This window comes from Lissotriton vulgaris, chromosome 12 (assembly GCF_964263255.1).
Source record: "Lissotriton vulgaris chromosome 12, aLisVul1.2, whole genome shotgun sequence".
NCBI classification, from domain to species: Eukaryota; Metazoa; Chordata; class Amphibia; order Caudata; family Salamandridae; genus Lissotriton; species Lissotriton vulgaris.
Window position 1 is genome coordinate 31,667,464 of NC_141700.1, and position 15,795 is coordinate 31,683,258.

At 45.5% G+C, this 15,795-nt stretch overlaps 1 protein-coding gene across 7 annotated transcripts in view; it reads left to right on the forward strand.

Moving 5' to 3' along the window:
• The first annotated feature begins 343 nt into the window (after positions 1–343).
• Positions 344–15,795, forward strand: part of LOC147673140 (uncharacterized) — a 285,024-nt gene continuing 269,572 nt past the window's right edge. For all 7 annotated transcript variants that reach the window (XM_086946870.1, XM_086946874.1, XM_086946871.1 and 4 more), the window contains exon 1: positions 344–543. The gene's annotated coding sequence lies outside the window, so the exon portion shown is untranslated. The remainder of the gene's footprint in view (positions 544–15,795) is intronic.

Genomic DNA, 15,795 nt, shown 5'->3' on the forward strand with positions numbered 1-15,795 from the left:
ATAGCTCCAACTTTCCTACTGCGAGAACTATTGGCAACGCCAGTGCTTGTTTTTTCCTCTTTTTCAATCCAAAGACTTTTTACCAGTAAAAAAGCTTTTGGCACATCGCCCACACAGTCTAACTGTATGTTTTTTATGAGACTTCGTGACAAGAACTGATCTCGAGAATCACCCCGAGTCTCAGAGTAGCTGGTGTATTTTGCCCGAACGCTGATCTGCCGCGAGTCTGCACAGCAGTATTGGAATGACTCATTATGCAATGGATTGTCAAAACATATCATTTCTTACACACAGAGTCCTGCGCATGCGCAAAGTGAGTGACACGCGCAGGGTGTGCACAGCCAGACAGGGGAGCACGAATAGACAGACAGAACCTGCATGAATCGGCACCCCTCTGACGTATGTACGACGGGGGTGGTGATAAGGGGGAGAGGTGGCACGAGGAGGGCAGTGCGTAGCGTTAATTCGTGACGCCTTGCGCGTGCCGCCTACGTCGTGAAGGGATTCCATCAAGGGGCCGGAGAGTTGAGGCATTGTTAAACGGTAAGCTTTCAATTTCGCGCGGGTGCGGCGTGCGAGTCAGTCTTTGATGTACTGTACTATCCCGTTGATTTAGGTTCATACGGTCTCTTAATGTATGAGCGGGGCCAGGCGCCCTCGCCTGACCTTGTAACCGGCGCCTGGCTCACCACTGTTCCGTTGGCGCACGGGTATGGACGTCGCTCGCGTTCGTAGCCCCAGAGCGCGCACGTCTGACGTAAAGGTGGTTGCACGCCCAGGCAAAATGGCGGCGCAGCAGGGCTCGCTCGTTCTCGCCCTCAGCGGGCGTGGCAGCCACTGGAGGGTCAACGTTGCTATTCTAATTTCTTTCTTAGAATGTTTGGAGAAAGAGCTTCTTGCCCACTAATTTTTTAGGAGGCTTAATTAGTATTCCAACTCCAGTCCTGGAATATTTTGTGGAAAGTTATACATTCCCAAAGTCTATTTTTTACGAATGGTTGAAAATAAGTAATTTGATTGTTCGAAAGTGTGCAAGCATTAAAAATGCAGTAGGTCTCGCCTTTTATGCCATTTGCTTTGCTATACAATACCATTAGCAAAGCAAATGGCTTTAACTTAATCAAAGGCGAGACCTATTGCATTATCAATGCTTGTTAGACAAGTAACCTCCCATTTCACTGTAACTCCTTTTGCTCTAATTCCTTCTCTGCTCCCGTTTCTCACAAGCACTTTATATTTTTCACTTACATGGGCACGCACGATTGCTATGGTGTTTAAGGTTACTATCGCCAGTTAGAACGTTGTATGTTTTTTTTTGTTATAGGGAGATGTGGCATAATGGCCATAGCTGTCAACTTAGGCCTTTGGAAGCAGGTTTGAGTTTGATTTGGCTAGAATCGCTGGATATTGAGCTAACACCAACCTACTTGTGCAAAACAAAATGAATAAACCCTAATTTATAAAATAATTGTTCGCTGAGGCGAAGTGATCTATTGCTTTTGGGCCAAGTTTGTGTTAAAGAGATCGGGGGGGGGGGGGGGGAGGACAATGTATTACACAGAAGTATATCAATTACCAATTGTCCACGGAAAAGAATCCAGCCACTCTGTAATTGTTTATACATTGCAATAGTTTTATTTATTGGATAACAAACGATAACTTGTTTTGACTTCTCCAGGTTAGGTTCAAACAAAAGAAAATGTTTTTAAAAAAACAGTAAACAAAGAAACCTATGTTCTACAGTTTGTTTGGAAATACTAGCTTAGAGACCCTACTGATAAGGTCAGATGAGAAAGTAATATGCAGCATTATAAACCAAAATCAATGCAGTAAAGATGCAGCCTGGATATTTAGTTGGGAAATTTGACCAACATGAAAGCTCAGTGCCCCATTTATAAAGATCTGGAATTTCTCAATTCTTTGGGTTTCTATAAGAGGCAGTTACCCAATAAACAAGTGTTTGGAGCAGGCCAGCCACAAACTAAGTAACTATGCACTAGCAGGCACACAGGTGCAAGCCTCTTCAGAAAGGTTTGCATGCATGCGCTGCGGAGTCTCCACCTCTGGGCTGCACCCGTTATACAATGTTGAGGGCCTCCACTGACTGTCCATGGGCATAGCCTTTACAGTGCAGCCAGTACAGCCGACACCAGGATCTCATGTCCCAAAGATCCTGCTTGACACCATTCACCCCCCCCCCCCCCCACCCCCAGAATTTAGGGAATGTTGCCAGTGTTCCTTGCTTAAGTGTCCATGGCATTCTCCCTGTGCTACTCCCTTTATCTTCTGTAGTTCTTACCCTTTGCTTTTAGGTCACAGATGCATGAACTACCAATCGCATTAATTCTACTTCCCTTCAGCTGCCTTGTTTATTGGCCATGGAGACCAGGTCACATTTAAAGGTGAAGTAGCCCAACACCACACGCTGCTGCAATTCTGCCTTCATCTTTCCCACCTGTGCGATGGTCAGGCAGAGGGAGAGGTTGGCCTCGTAGCCATAAATTACCAGAGCTGCCAGGATGTTTAGAAGAAGATGGGTGATGCAGGGGTCAATGGGGTCTAAAGACTCATACTTCAAGGCTGCACTGCCATTTGAGGCTAAACCTTCACTTAAGGTGGTTTCACCTCAGGATAAAAACTTGTATGGTGGCATCACCCTGTTTAGAAAACATGCATTTGATAGTATTTATCATTATATATATTCCTGCCTTAACCTTCTGTGAGTTTAGCAGGATAAAAACACTCGCACCTCCACGTTTGAGATCTTTCACAGGATTGCAGATAGGCTAGTTAAATATGGTACCTTTTAGAAAGATTATAGAGACTAGACTGACCAAGGCTTTCCACCAACCACTGCAGACCAGTGCACCGTAGACTGAAGAGCGAAAAAGTGTATGAGATACCTTTGCAACAGCACTTCATCAAATACAACCTAGGCGTCTCAAATCCACATAAAGGGGGAAAAAACTAATTGAATGCCTGAAGTCATGCACCTGTTCAAGGTCAAAGATGGATTAAAAAATACATATATTCTTGGTGCTCAAAAATGCTGATGCCCACCACCCGCAACCACAAATTAAACTATTTTTCCAGGAAAATATCCCTTGCAGAGCCTCCATTGATAAATACTCTACATTTAATGCTTTTAGCAGCAGCGTATGCATCACCTGCTTGTAGGCGTCAAAAACATGCCAGGTCACTCATTCGCTCAAAAAAGAAAGAAATTGAGTAGATGAGAAAGCGTCAGCGCAATACCAATGATAAATACACTATTCAAATGCAGAAGACGTGTACCGATCGAATGGTATCAAATCCACAAAAGGGGCAAAATGCCTTAAAATACCTTAAGCCAAGCACTTGATAACGATAGACCCCAGCAGAATGAGAACACAGCAAGCAACACCCTTCTGCACACGCATCCATAAAGAGATCACTCTACACCAGCGTTCGCCAAAGTCGTTCCTGGAGGGCCAGATGCATGCCATAAATAATCTAAATGGGGATATGCTACAAATCTGGCATGGATCCAGCCCTCCAGGGAAGACTTTGGATAACCCTGCTCTACACAGATAGGTGACCCAAATTCTAGCCTGCTACTATCCAAGAGATTTCCTCACTAAACTCTTACGTCTAACACCTTGCTGCCATTGCATACAGATATATAATACAACAAGTAACAATACACCTACAACAAGCCAGGACTATATGCTTTGTCAAACGTTTTTTGTTGCTTAAGATAAACAAGCATCAACTAAAGCTTTGATGTATAGAATATTGAAAATGCTTCAGTTCCGAAATAAGACTGTAAGCACTAAAACAAGTTTATGAAAGGGTTTTGAGCAGTGGTACTGCTCAAGAGTTTAGGTTTTTTCCACCCTGAGGACGAGGGCAATAGAGGGACCCATCTCAGCACCTGTTTAGGTCGAGGACCGAAGGCTGCGCTTGCGCAGTCTCCGGGAGGAGATTTAATGATTTGGAGTATGAGGGCTTGAACCCGCCTCTGTGTGTTTGTATTTATATAGCGCCTTCTACCCAGAGGTCTCGTAGCACTGTATTCATACCGCTGTGGAACCCTTCCTGGGTTTGCTGTGAGATGTCCACTCCTGGGCACCCCCGAGGTGAAGCCAGGCATTCATGCGCTGCTGGGGCCGTTGTGGAGATTAAGCAAGCTATTGCCCAGCGTCACAGAGTGGGGCCCATGATTAGACTAGGCACCGATGCGAGAATTATCAGGTCTGGGGAGATTGAGTCCAAGCGCCGCTGAGGCGGGAATTGAACCCTGGTCCCGGGCCAGACCTCTGCATCAGGGTCTGCCGCTCTAACCATTGAGCCACGCCTCTCTCCTCCTCTCTCCTCCATTGGCTGGCTTCCTAAACGGAGGCCAGCCATTGGAGGAGAACAGAGTCACTCCAATAAAGCCTGGCTCTTTCGGATTCGGGGGCATGTTTTTTTGCGTTCTTTCGACTGTGACGTCATCGGTAACTCAGAACGGCAAAACACGCCCCCGAATCCGAAATTTTCGGAAGTTTGCGTCCGCCATTTTTTCCCCTGTTTGTGCCGTTTTTAGGTCGAGCCTAGACAAAAGCAGTGCGAAGCACTGCTGTCTAGCGCTCGACAACTATAGTCGCCCTGTTTTGGGAATGTGGACACGAGTCGGACGCGCGCTTTTTCCGACTCGGATTTGTCCTCAGGAGCGCGCATGCTGATTGCTGTGTAGGCGTGCTTTCGCTCAATGCGCTGAATTAGAAATTAAATGCTTACCCTTGTCTTTTTGTACTAATCGGCAAGTAAATGGACACACACACACAGCCACACTCACGCATGCACGCACACACGCGCACGGGCGCAATAGGCACACTCACGCATGCTCACACACTCCGCGCGCAGGCACACACACACGCTCCTCACCGCTACTGTTGGGGACAATGATTCATGGAGCTCCGGGTCCTCGGCTCCCGATGGATGGGCGGGCGGGGGCGACGCAGCCAGGGGCTCCAGACCAGGGACAGGCTGACAACTTGCAGCCTGGTATCTTTCTGCGGGAACGGCAGCTGCGGTGCACGGGCGGGGCAGGACGGCGGCTGCGCAGAATTCGTAGCCCCTGCCCTTCGACCGCCTCCAAGGCTCCCTCCTGCTAGCGCGCCATTGGCTGAGTGCCCTTAAGCGCTGGCTCGTTTAAAGAAGGACGTAGTCGACAGGGACCATCTGTAACTCAATTGCAAGATAGTTTCATAATTGATATCAATGATTAAAATCACGGAAAGTCAGTCCTTGTTTGTAAAGCACATTTTTTTTCCAGCTCTCCGGCGTGCCTCCGAGTGTGGTGACCCCGCGCCACCCGCACCGGTCGGGCCCAGTGTAAAGTCCAGCACTCGCGGTCTTTTCCGCTCACCTCATGTCTCCTGGGCCAGGTGTACCACCTTCTATCGCCGGAGGGCAGCCGCTGAGTCTTTCCGCAGGCCAGCACGTTGCAGAGCCGGCATCCGCAGCTCTGTCGTGCACCCGCCAGTGGGTGGGGGTATGGGGGGGTTCTATCGGAGGCACAACCCCCGCCAGGGGGATCTGCCGCACAGTCTCCGGTCAGCGCCACCTCAGTCATCCGTCGTCCTGCCTTGGGTCCGGAGGAAATGCCATGTCTCACCTTCAGAATTCTCAGGCGGGGCCACATGCCTCGCCCTCACTCACTCTATCGGCCTCACCACAGTATCACTCGTCACCACCACAGCATCAATCTGTGCAAACATTCAACAACAGCTGGTTCAAATATGTTCTCTCAATGTTTCAAGCTTTATTACAAATGTCCCAGAAAGATGTTAATATTTTACTTCTGTTCTTGGATTTTCATCACAATAAAATACACTGAACATAATCTTCACAAAAGTTACTTACAAACGCTTAAGCTATTGCCATTATAAATTATAATAACTTTTATTTAAGTATTATTTTTAAAAATCCATTGCTTTGTAATATCAATACATCCAAGTCACGTAAATACAACATATTGCATTACAAATGCTATAGGTGTCACATTTGCGAAAGTTAAAACTATTGGCATTGTGAATTACAAAGCTATTAATTTCGCTATTTTCAAAACGAACACATAAATAAAAAATGTGTCATTTACAATACCAATAGCTCAAACTTTCCAAATGCGAGACCTATTGCATTGCAAATGCTTGTTCTTGTTTTACGAGTCTCGAGGGATTACTGGCAGTCCGTATGAGCAGATGAATATAATTCGGACCGTGCTGTGTTGATCTATTGAACTGTGAAAATATTTTTTTCCCTGTTTGTGCCGTTTTTCTTGTTTAATCTTATGGTCAGCCTGTCACAACACTCTTTAAATTTTGCCGTTTTAGCGATGCTGTTTATCCCTGTTTCATTGGGCTATGTGTAGAGTCTCCCTAGATTTCCCGTGGCTTCACCAGCCCGCCTAGCAGTCGGCCCAAATATCCGGAGCTCGCACTGAAACAGGCACGGAGCAGCTGGGAGGACACGGCTGAGTGGCCCCCTCTTGTGCGCCCGCCAGGTCCGAGACCAGAGACGGCGCAGCCCGGTGCAGCTCCGGCGCCACCCCAATGCACCCCGCAGCACTCAGCACTCTGCCCTCTAGAGCGAAAAGCTCACCGGAGCCCAGGGCGGAAAACAGAGTCACACTGAGGCACACTCAGAGGTCGGGCCAGTACTCTGCGGTCGCCGCTGCTGGCCTGCACACTTACCCTCTGCCCCCTCTATCTTCTGCCACTCTAATGCCACAGAGTCCTGGAGTCCTGGGGTTCCGTTGTTCAGCGGTTTGTCCCGGAGTCCCATTGTCTAGCGGTTTGTCCCGTGGCTGTTTTGGGGTCCGTCTCCCAGTCCTGTCTCCTGCTGAGCGCTCATCGTTCACCGTTAGCTGCCGACTGTCACGGAGGAGCTCCTCCTTGCTCGGCTCAGCATTGCGGTGCATCATGCGCAACTCCTTCTCCAATTCAGTAAATCAGTAAGGTAAGAGAAGGTTGGTGATGTGCATTTTGGGAGTCAAATAAGATTTTTTTTTTTAAGAAAATGCAGTTAGATACTGTGTTTTTTGGGCAGAGCACAATGTTTTAACTGAAAACTCCATTGGAAATGTCCAGGATTATTTTAATTGTACATTTTCTTTTAGGTTAATTCTTAATCCGGTGTTGAGTGTGCATGCATGTGTTGTGAGTGTGCATGCGTTTTTATATGCATGTCTAAATTTATAAAGTCTAATACTGTTTTATAAGGTCTCCCAGGTTTCTTAAACCAGAAAAGATGAATGTTTATTATAGAAATGCGTAGCACTATAATGCCTTGATATTGTAGCTATTTTAAGGAGGAGACTTGTCGCCTCTACATCTTTTGTTACATTTTGGCGAGATCATATTTTAATGTTTGATTCCAATGGAATTCTCAGAGTCTCCAGGAAACGGGTAACAAGTGAGTTTCCTGAGGTTTGCCTGGCTTCCTTATTCCATTTTCAATACACTTAACAGGAGACTCTTCTTTGCAATCCTTGTTATCTTTCACGGGCTGTGACCCTGGGGCATGCCGTGTTGCCCGCCCCCGGTGTCATGCTCTGTCGCCCCTGCTTACCGCTCTCCCTCCCCGGGCCCTGACTCTCCACTCTGCACCTGTCTCAGTTGCCCCGTGCCAGGAATCAGATATGGTCTCGTCTTTGCACCCTACTGCCAGTAAGCTCCCTGTCCCAGCCCAGGGTCAGAAGGCTCTGTACCTGTCCGCTCTAGTCGCTGCCTGTCCGGGGCTCCTGTGCCGCCCGGGCCCCTCCTGTTATCCCCGCCCTCAGGTGAGGCGCCCCTTCAGCTGTGTCCCTCTGAGGCGATGTCCCGGGTGAGCGGGCATCGACTGAAGCCCCCTCCCCTCACTGACAGCCTTTGTCTCCCTCGCTCTGCTCTGCGGTGATTGTCGCCCACTGCTGCGCTTCACATTAACACTCCTTTTTATTAATTTTATGCCTAGAGCTCCCCTCTCGTCCCGGTATTAACTATATTGAGTTACCGTGATCTGAATCGCTCTCTTTTTGTTCTTTTGCACTTTAAAGCATTCTTGTGTCCCGATCACCACTTCTACCGACCCCTTCTGCTCGCTTTCTGCCCCCTCTCACTATCCCCTAACCCCACCTTGATCTCATCTGGCAATGCCCTTTACCTCACCCTTTCTGTCTAGATATATCTCTCTCACATTGGCTCCATCTCTATTCTTTCTTCCCCTCCCTTTCTCTCTTTCTCTCTTTCCTCTTGCTCTCTGTTTCTCTCTTGTTCAATTCTCCTTTCACTTCTTCGCTCTCTTTTGCTCTATTATTTACCGTTTCTCTCATCTATCCCTTCTCTCACGCGTACATCCATCCATCCATCCATCCGCAGTTTCACTCATCTATCTGCCCACCCTTTCATCCAGCCATGCGTGTACCCTCCCTTTCACTCATCCATCCTTTCACTCATCAATTCATCCACCTTTCACTCCGTCTATCGATTCAGCATTTCTCTCCATCAATTTTGACATCCACTCACCCATCCATCCATTTACCCTTTCACTCATCCATCCATCATTTTACTCATTCATCCATCCTTTGTCTCATCCTCCAACCATCCACTCACTCATTTATCCATTCACCCTTTCATCCATTCATCCACCCCTCCTCCTTTTTGCTCATCCAGCCTTACATCCATTCTTTCACTAATTCCTCCATGCATCTATCCATCTACCACTTCACTCAGTCATCCATCCATTACTCTTTCACTCTCCCATCCATCCATCATTTCAGTCACTCATCCATCCAGCCACCCTTTCACTCATCCATCCATCCACTTAACCTTTCACTCAAACATCTATCCACCCATTCATCCAGCCATCCATCTGCCACTTCCACTCATCCATCCACTTTTTACACTAATCTATCATTACATCCATCCTTTCACTCTTCATCTATCAATCTCCTTTCACTCATCCATCCAGCCTTTCACTCCATCGATCCACTTATCCACCCATCCCTTTATCCTTTCACCCAGCCATTTATCCACTCTGTCACTCATACTTCCATCCATTCTCCCTTTTACTCATCCATCCACCCACCCTTCCTCCCTTTCACTCATCTATCCTTTCACTCATTCATCCATGCATGCATCCATTCATCCTTACACTCATTCGCCATCCAACGCCCCTAACACTTATCTCCATTCATCTCTCTCTCCTTCTACCCCTTTTCACTCTCTCTCGCTCCTGTGTGTGTGTGCGTGTGTATGGGTGGTACATATGTGTATATATATATATATATATATATATATATTCCCTACTGGTGGTCGCCAGTAGGTATATATAGTTAGGACCTAGTTACCATAGGAAATCCCCAACATTCTATTGGGAATAACTTTGGCGCCGATTGAGGAATCTGCGTGTAATTTTCCTTAAAATTGCTTCGCTCCGCTCTGCTCCTTCCATGAAAGTTTCGGGGGGATTCGTCACGCGGGGGCCGAAAGGGGGGTCCCAAAACGTGTTTTCCCGATGTTAATTTCCATAGGGACCTTTAGACACGGCTACAGCCCGAACGGCTGAATGGAATTACACCAAACTTGGCAAAATGGTAGGGCCTGGTATGCAGATGTGCCTTTGCTATGATTGGTGAAAATCCCTCCAGTAGTTCTTGAGAAAATTGAATTTGAAATTTTTCAAATGGCATTTTCTATGGGACCTTTAGACACGGCTACAGCCCGAACGGCTAAACGGAATTACACCAAACTTGGCAAGATGGTAGGGACAGGTATGCAGTAGTGCCTTTTCTATATTTGGTGAAAATCCCTCCAGTAGTTGTTGAGAAAATTGAATTTGAGCAAATTATATATCTATATGCGTTCAACATTCTATTGGGAATAACTTTGGCGCCAATTGAGGAATCTGTGTGTAATTTTCCAGAATTTTGGCCAGCTCCGCTCCTTCCCTGAATGTTTCGGGGGGATTCGTCAAACGGGGGCCGAAAGGGGGGTCCCAAAACGTGTTTTCCCGATGTTAATTTCCATAGGGACCTTTAGACACGGCTACAGCCCGAACGGCTGAATGGAATTACACCAAACTTGGCAAATGGTAGGGCCTGGTATGCAGATGTGCCTTTGCTATGTTTGGTGAAAATCCCTCCAGTAGTTCTTGAGAAAACTGAATTTGAAATTTTTCAAAAGGCATTTTCTATGGGACCTTTAGACATGGCTACAGCCCGAACGGCTGAACGGAATTACACCAAACTTGGCAAAATGGTAGGGACAGGTATGCAGTAGTGCCTTTTCTATATTTGGTGAAAATTCCTCAAGTAGTTGTTGAGAAAATTGAATTTGAGCAAATTATATATCTATATGCGCTCACCGTACGCGCACGGTACGTGTACCGTACGCGTACGTGCGCGTACCCTTATGTGTGCGAGCGAGTTTCTGATTGACTGGCAGTCGACTGTCAACATTCCAAACTGTCCAAACCAGGAAGTGTTGGCCACCATCTTGTTTTTCAGGAGAACTGAGGCCCAAGAGAGCCCAAAACAAGAGTGGAAAACACAAAAAGGGGGCAGGGTAGAGACCCCCTAACCCTCTAGCCCTTCTCAGGGGGTCCCAAAAGGACCCCCAAGGGCAAAAGAAAACATTGCGGGGTACGCGCACCGTACGCATACGGTGTGCGTACCGTGCGCGTACCCCGTGATTTAAAAAAAACATTTTTTTTTTGCACTTGGTGGTCCTTCTGGGACCCCCTGAGAAGGGCTAGGGGGTCAGGGGGTCTCAACCCTGCCCCCTTTTCGCATTTTCCACTCTTGTTTTGTGCTCTCTTGTGCCTCACTTCTCCTGAGAAACAAGATGGCTGCTCAGGTGGTCCCAGAAGGATAATAACCTATATAAACGTTATCCGCTAATAGAATTAGCATTTACAAAACCTTTGAAATTTATTGAAAAAAAAAATAAGTTTCACGCCTGATATAGTTAGGAATTAGCATTTAAAAAACCTTGCAAATTCACTTAAAAAACCATAGGTTTCAGGCCTTATATAGTTAGGAATTAGCATTTAAAAAACCTTGCAAATTCACTGAAAACACCATTGGTTTCAGGCCTTATATAGTTAGGAATTAGCATATAAAAAACCTTTGAAATTCAATGAAAAAATCGTAGGTTTCAGGCCTTATATAGTTAGGAATTAGCATTTAAAAAACCTTTGAAATTCACTCAATAAACTATAAGTTTTGGGGTGTTATAGTTTGCTGGACATTTCACTCATACAAAACCATTGAAATTGCTCCTATAAAGTTAGTTGGACTAACTATATTTCGCGCACCCGCAATCCACTGCTGATGATGTCACATATTACATCATTCATGAGATGGTCAGTGACATCACTGATGACATCTCAAATGACATAATTGATGACATCCACGTGACAATCACATACACCTTTTCATGCACTAGTAACATCTTTTATCACTCTTTGTAAAATACAGAGTATCATATTTGAATCCATTGACACAGCTTTACAAGTATCTAAAAACCCACTCAGTGATTCCTAGATGTATACACACATCTAATCACTTACCTGTAGGTTCAATCATACATGCTGTCAATGAAAAATAGAACACTATGAAAAATACTTATACACCTATATCGTCATTACACACCAGCACACAACCTAATAAAATATGAAGTTATCCGACTCACTTATGCAAACAATGGATCATACTTACATACTTACTTAGCTACACACTTATACAAACACCACTTCATCTATTCATTTACATAGTAAGTCATACTTACTGTATTATAAAATCATTATTACAAGTATACAGTCATCCATATAGTCACTTACAGAATCATTGAGTCTTATGAATACTTATTTATATACAAAAACTGACAAATAAACTGACATATACACTGCCTTTTATTTTTCTACTTTGTTGTACATGCACCAAAGAGAAATATATTTGCTCATCACCACTCCCATAAAGATATTCACTCACCCAAACAACTATTATAACATGTAGTTTTAACTTCATATATCTACTGAATCAACTATTCACACATCTTTGGGCACTCGCCCCCCCCCCCCCACCGAATCACACACACATTCACTCTCCTATACAAATACTCAGTTAACTAATTAATAAGTAATATAGACTTTCACATAGCTAGTAACCAACTGGAGAACCAGTTTACACAACAACTGACAAAGTGATACAGATATTCACACAGTTTAGTCACTGTCCACTATATTTAGTGAGACACTATACATTGTTAAAGTAAACAGTCAATTACATTGCTGTCAATATCCATCCAAATATTTATTTTTATATATCCACTCATTCTTCAATGCAAATTGCTATATATAATGAATATTTAAATAACGAAGCGAACCACATTCACTGGATGATGTCATCAGTGATGTCATCAGTGATGTCATTTGAGATATCATCAGTGATGTCACTGACCATGTCATGAATGATGTAATATGTGACATCATCAGCAGTGGATTGCGGGAGTTCGAAATATAGTTAGTCCAACTAACTTTATAGGAGCAATTTCAATGGTTTTGTATGAGTGAAATGTCCAGCTAACTATAACACCCCTAAAAGTTATAGTTTATTGAGTGAATTTCAAAGGTTTTTTTAAATACTAATTCCTAACTATATAAGGCCTGAAATCTATGGTTTTTTCATTGAATATATATTTTTTATTTTATTTTTTACAAGGTGTTCTGGTGACATAAAACTCAAGACTGAACGTCGAGTGGTCTGTAAACATCACCTGAAACCCGTCACCTGAAACCCGAGATAACACTATCGTACCATATTACGCATTTTAGCCATTAACCCCTTGCATGCTGATGACGGAGCGGTTCCGTCATCAGCTACGGGTGAGCTGTGCTGATGACGGAACCGTTCCGTCATGACTCCGCCCGCGCAAGGCGGAGTCAGCATGGGCGGGGAATTCCCGCCGCACGCAAGGGGTTAAATACTGGTTGTATTACAATATATAGCAATGAATTTTGTGTTTTTAGGTATTTTAGTGAACATTTTTGTATCGGCCTTAATTTACATTTTAGTATTTCTTTCCTGAGACGATAGGCATGTCTCTCAATGTTTCGATACCTGCAGGTTTCTTTACTTTGCGAAATATATAAAAGTGTAAGTATTTAAATGTACTTTTCTGTTAGTACACTCTTAAATGGAAAGCAGCGTTTTAAGGGAAACATATAATTTCTGGATTTGTGTTTCTGTTGTAGCGCAGTTTGACGTAATTACAGTGTATACGTATTAATACTTGGGAAAGGCCACAAGACATTTTACAAAGGCCTGCTTTCATGAGCATAATTTTTATGTCTTCAGACCTGTAAGCAATTAATTTAATTTTTTACATCAAATTGGAGAAATGCGCAATTAGGGAGAATGGGAACTTCAGCTACGTACAAATGGAGAAAGAACATCTGTTCTCCAAAGACACAGACTGCGTTTGTTTTCCTTCAGGACTACATTAATGTAGTGTGTACTTCCGGAACCTGGACACCTGCATTCTGCTACGTCATCATTATAGGAAGGGAGAGGGGTGACTGAGTTGATATTCAGAATATATTTAATGGGCAGAAAATGGAAGCTAAAAGATATAGACAACCCTAACACATCTTGTTGCTGAGAGGGTTCTGCATAATATGAACCCACGCACCCCACCCCTGTACTTATTGTATCAATCTGACATTGAGAGTTGGAAAAGCCTGCAAGACACACATATTCCGGTATGGTATTTCACACCCTTGAGCAGCGGCTCTTAACCTTCTGACTTGTGGGGACCCCACTGAATTATTACTAGAATCTGAGGACAGACACGGGTACCCCGGCCTAAACAATTTCTACGATTTGAACCTCCACACAATACAAATACAAGTATACACTAAACAAATTATCAAATATTGAAATATGTTGTTTAGTTCATAGAAAGTCTTCACATTTTCAATGTTGCTTCTTTATTTGTATATAATTTATTGATTTTAGTGCTTGCTCCCTGCCCCCCGTTGCTTGTGCTCGCTGCCCTGCCCCCCCCTTGCTGTCCTGCCCCCCGTTGCTCGTGGTTGCTGTCCTCCCCCTTCGTTGCTTGTGCTTGCTGTCCTCCCCCCCCCCCCCACCACCCTCGTTGCTTGTGCTTGCTGTCCTGCCCCCTCGTTGCTTGTGCTTGCTCTCCTGCCCTGCTATTGGCATTGTAAATGACAATGCCATTTATTTATGTTTTAAAAAAAACATAAATAAAAATAATGTCATGAGCAATGCCAATAGCTCTAGCTTTAAAAAAGCAGAGACCATTGCATTGTAAATGCTTGTTTTAAGAACTGCCGTGCTGAGAACGACAAGAACCGGCCCACTTAAAACCCTGCATTTTTGCAAACACCATGACAAAACAAGTACTGACCTAGCAAAAAGGTTAGAGGCCAGCACCAGACCCATTGACTTCGCCAATGCTTATTTTTGTTACGCATTTCCCCCTAGGGCCTTGGTTTTGCCACCAGCAACTCTTGTGAAAGAATGTTGGTTTTGCAACTTCTTTAAGAAGGGAAGGGGGAGGGAGAGGGGGTGGGAGTATGACCAGCCCAGGTTGTACAGGGTGGGCCAGGCCCACCTAAGGCCATTCAGATCTGAGAAAACAAGCTTTTTAGGTTGAGGTAATATCCGGTCTGCCGAAGGCAGAACCGGAAGTACCGAGATTTAATGTTTCTTAGAGTGGACTATTTGTCCCGCCTCTGTTTTTGCCTCTCTCCCATTGGCTGGCTTCCTAAACTGAGGCCAGCCATTGGAGGAGAGAGCTGTCCCTCCGAATAGGCTCCTTCCTTTTCGGATTTGGAGGTGTGTTCTTCTTTCCACTTTTAGGCCACGCCTATTCTGAGAACACCGAACACGCCCCCAATCCGAAAAATCTTGAACGTTGTGTCCGCCATTATTTGTTTTGTCTTCCCATGAGGATCGTCTCGCTTTCGCTGTGATGCAAGGACCGGCAGGTAAGCCATATTGCTTTTTAGGTTTCGCCTGGCCGAAGGCTGCACACTTGTGCGCAGCTTTTGGGCGCAGGTGAAATCTTTTGTTTACAATATGGGCTTCAGGAACGTCCCCCGGCTCCCATTGGCTAGCTCCATAAATGGAGGCTAGCCATTGGGAGCCGGATCTGTCCGTCAAGGCCAGACCAGATTCGGGGGCGTTCCCGCAATTTTTTCCCTCTCCATCCACTTCTGATCGTCATCGCGGCGGTGGGTGTGTGTTATTTTTTTTTTTTGAGTCGGCCTGTTTTCTTCCTTTTACAAGTGTCTGTTGTTAGAGTTGGCTGCAAGATTCGAGTTCCCACGAAGCGATCAGGTAAGGAGCATTTTGTTTATAAATGTGTTTTCACTTTGTAAGTTTCCGTATTTTGTCCTGTTCCCGGCACCCCCCCCTCCCGCCCCCCGCTGTCCGTGCGCTGTTCCCGCCCCCCCCCCACTGTCAGTGCGCCGTTCCCGCCCCCCTCCCGCTGTCCTGTGCCCGTTCCCGCCCCCCTCCCGCTGTCCGTGTGTCCGTTCCGCCCCCCCTCCCCGTGTGTCCGTTCCGCCCCCCCTCCCCGTGTGTCCGTTCTGCCCCCCTCCCCGTGTGCCCGTTCCGCCCCCCCTCCCCGTGTGCCTGTTCCCGCCCCCCCTCCCCTTTCACTCTCCATTGCTTGTTATATAGATGGCAGGACGTACAATGTTTTTACATTGTCTGCTGACCTAATCTGTAGTTGAAAATGAAAAAGCTGAGTAACAACATTT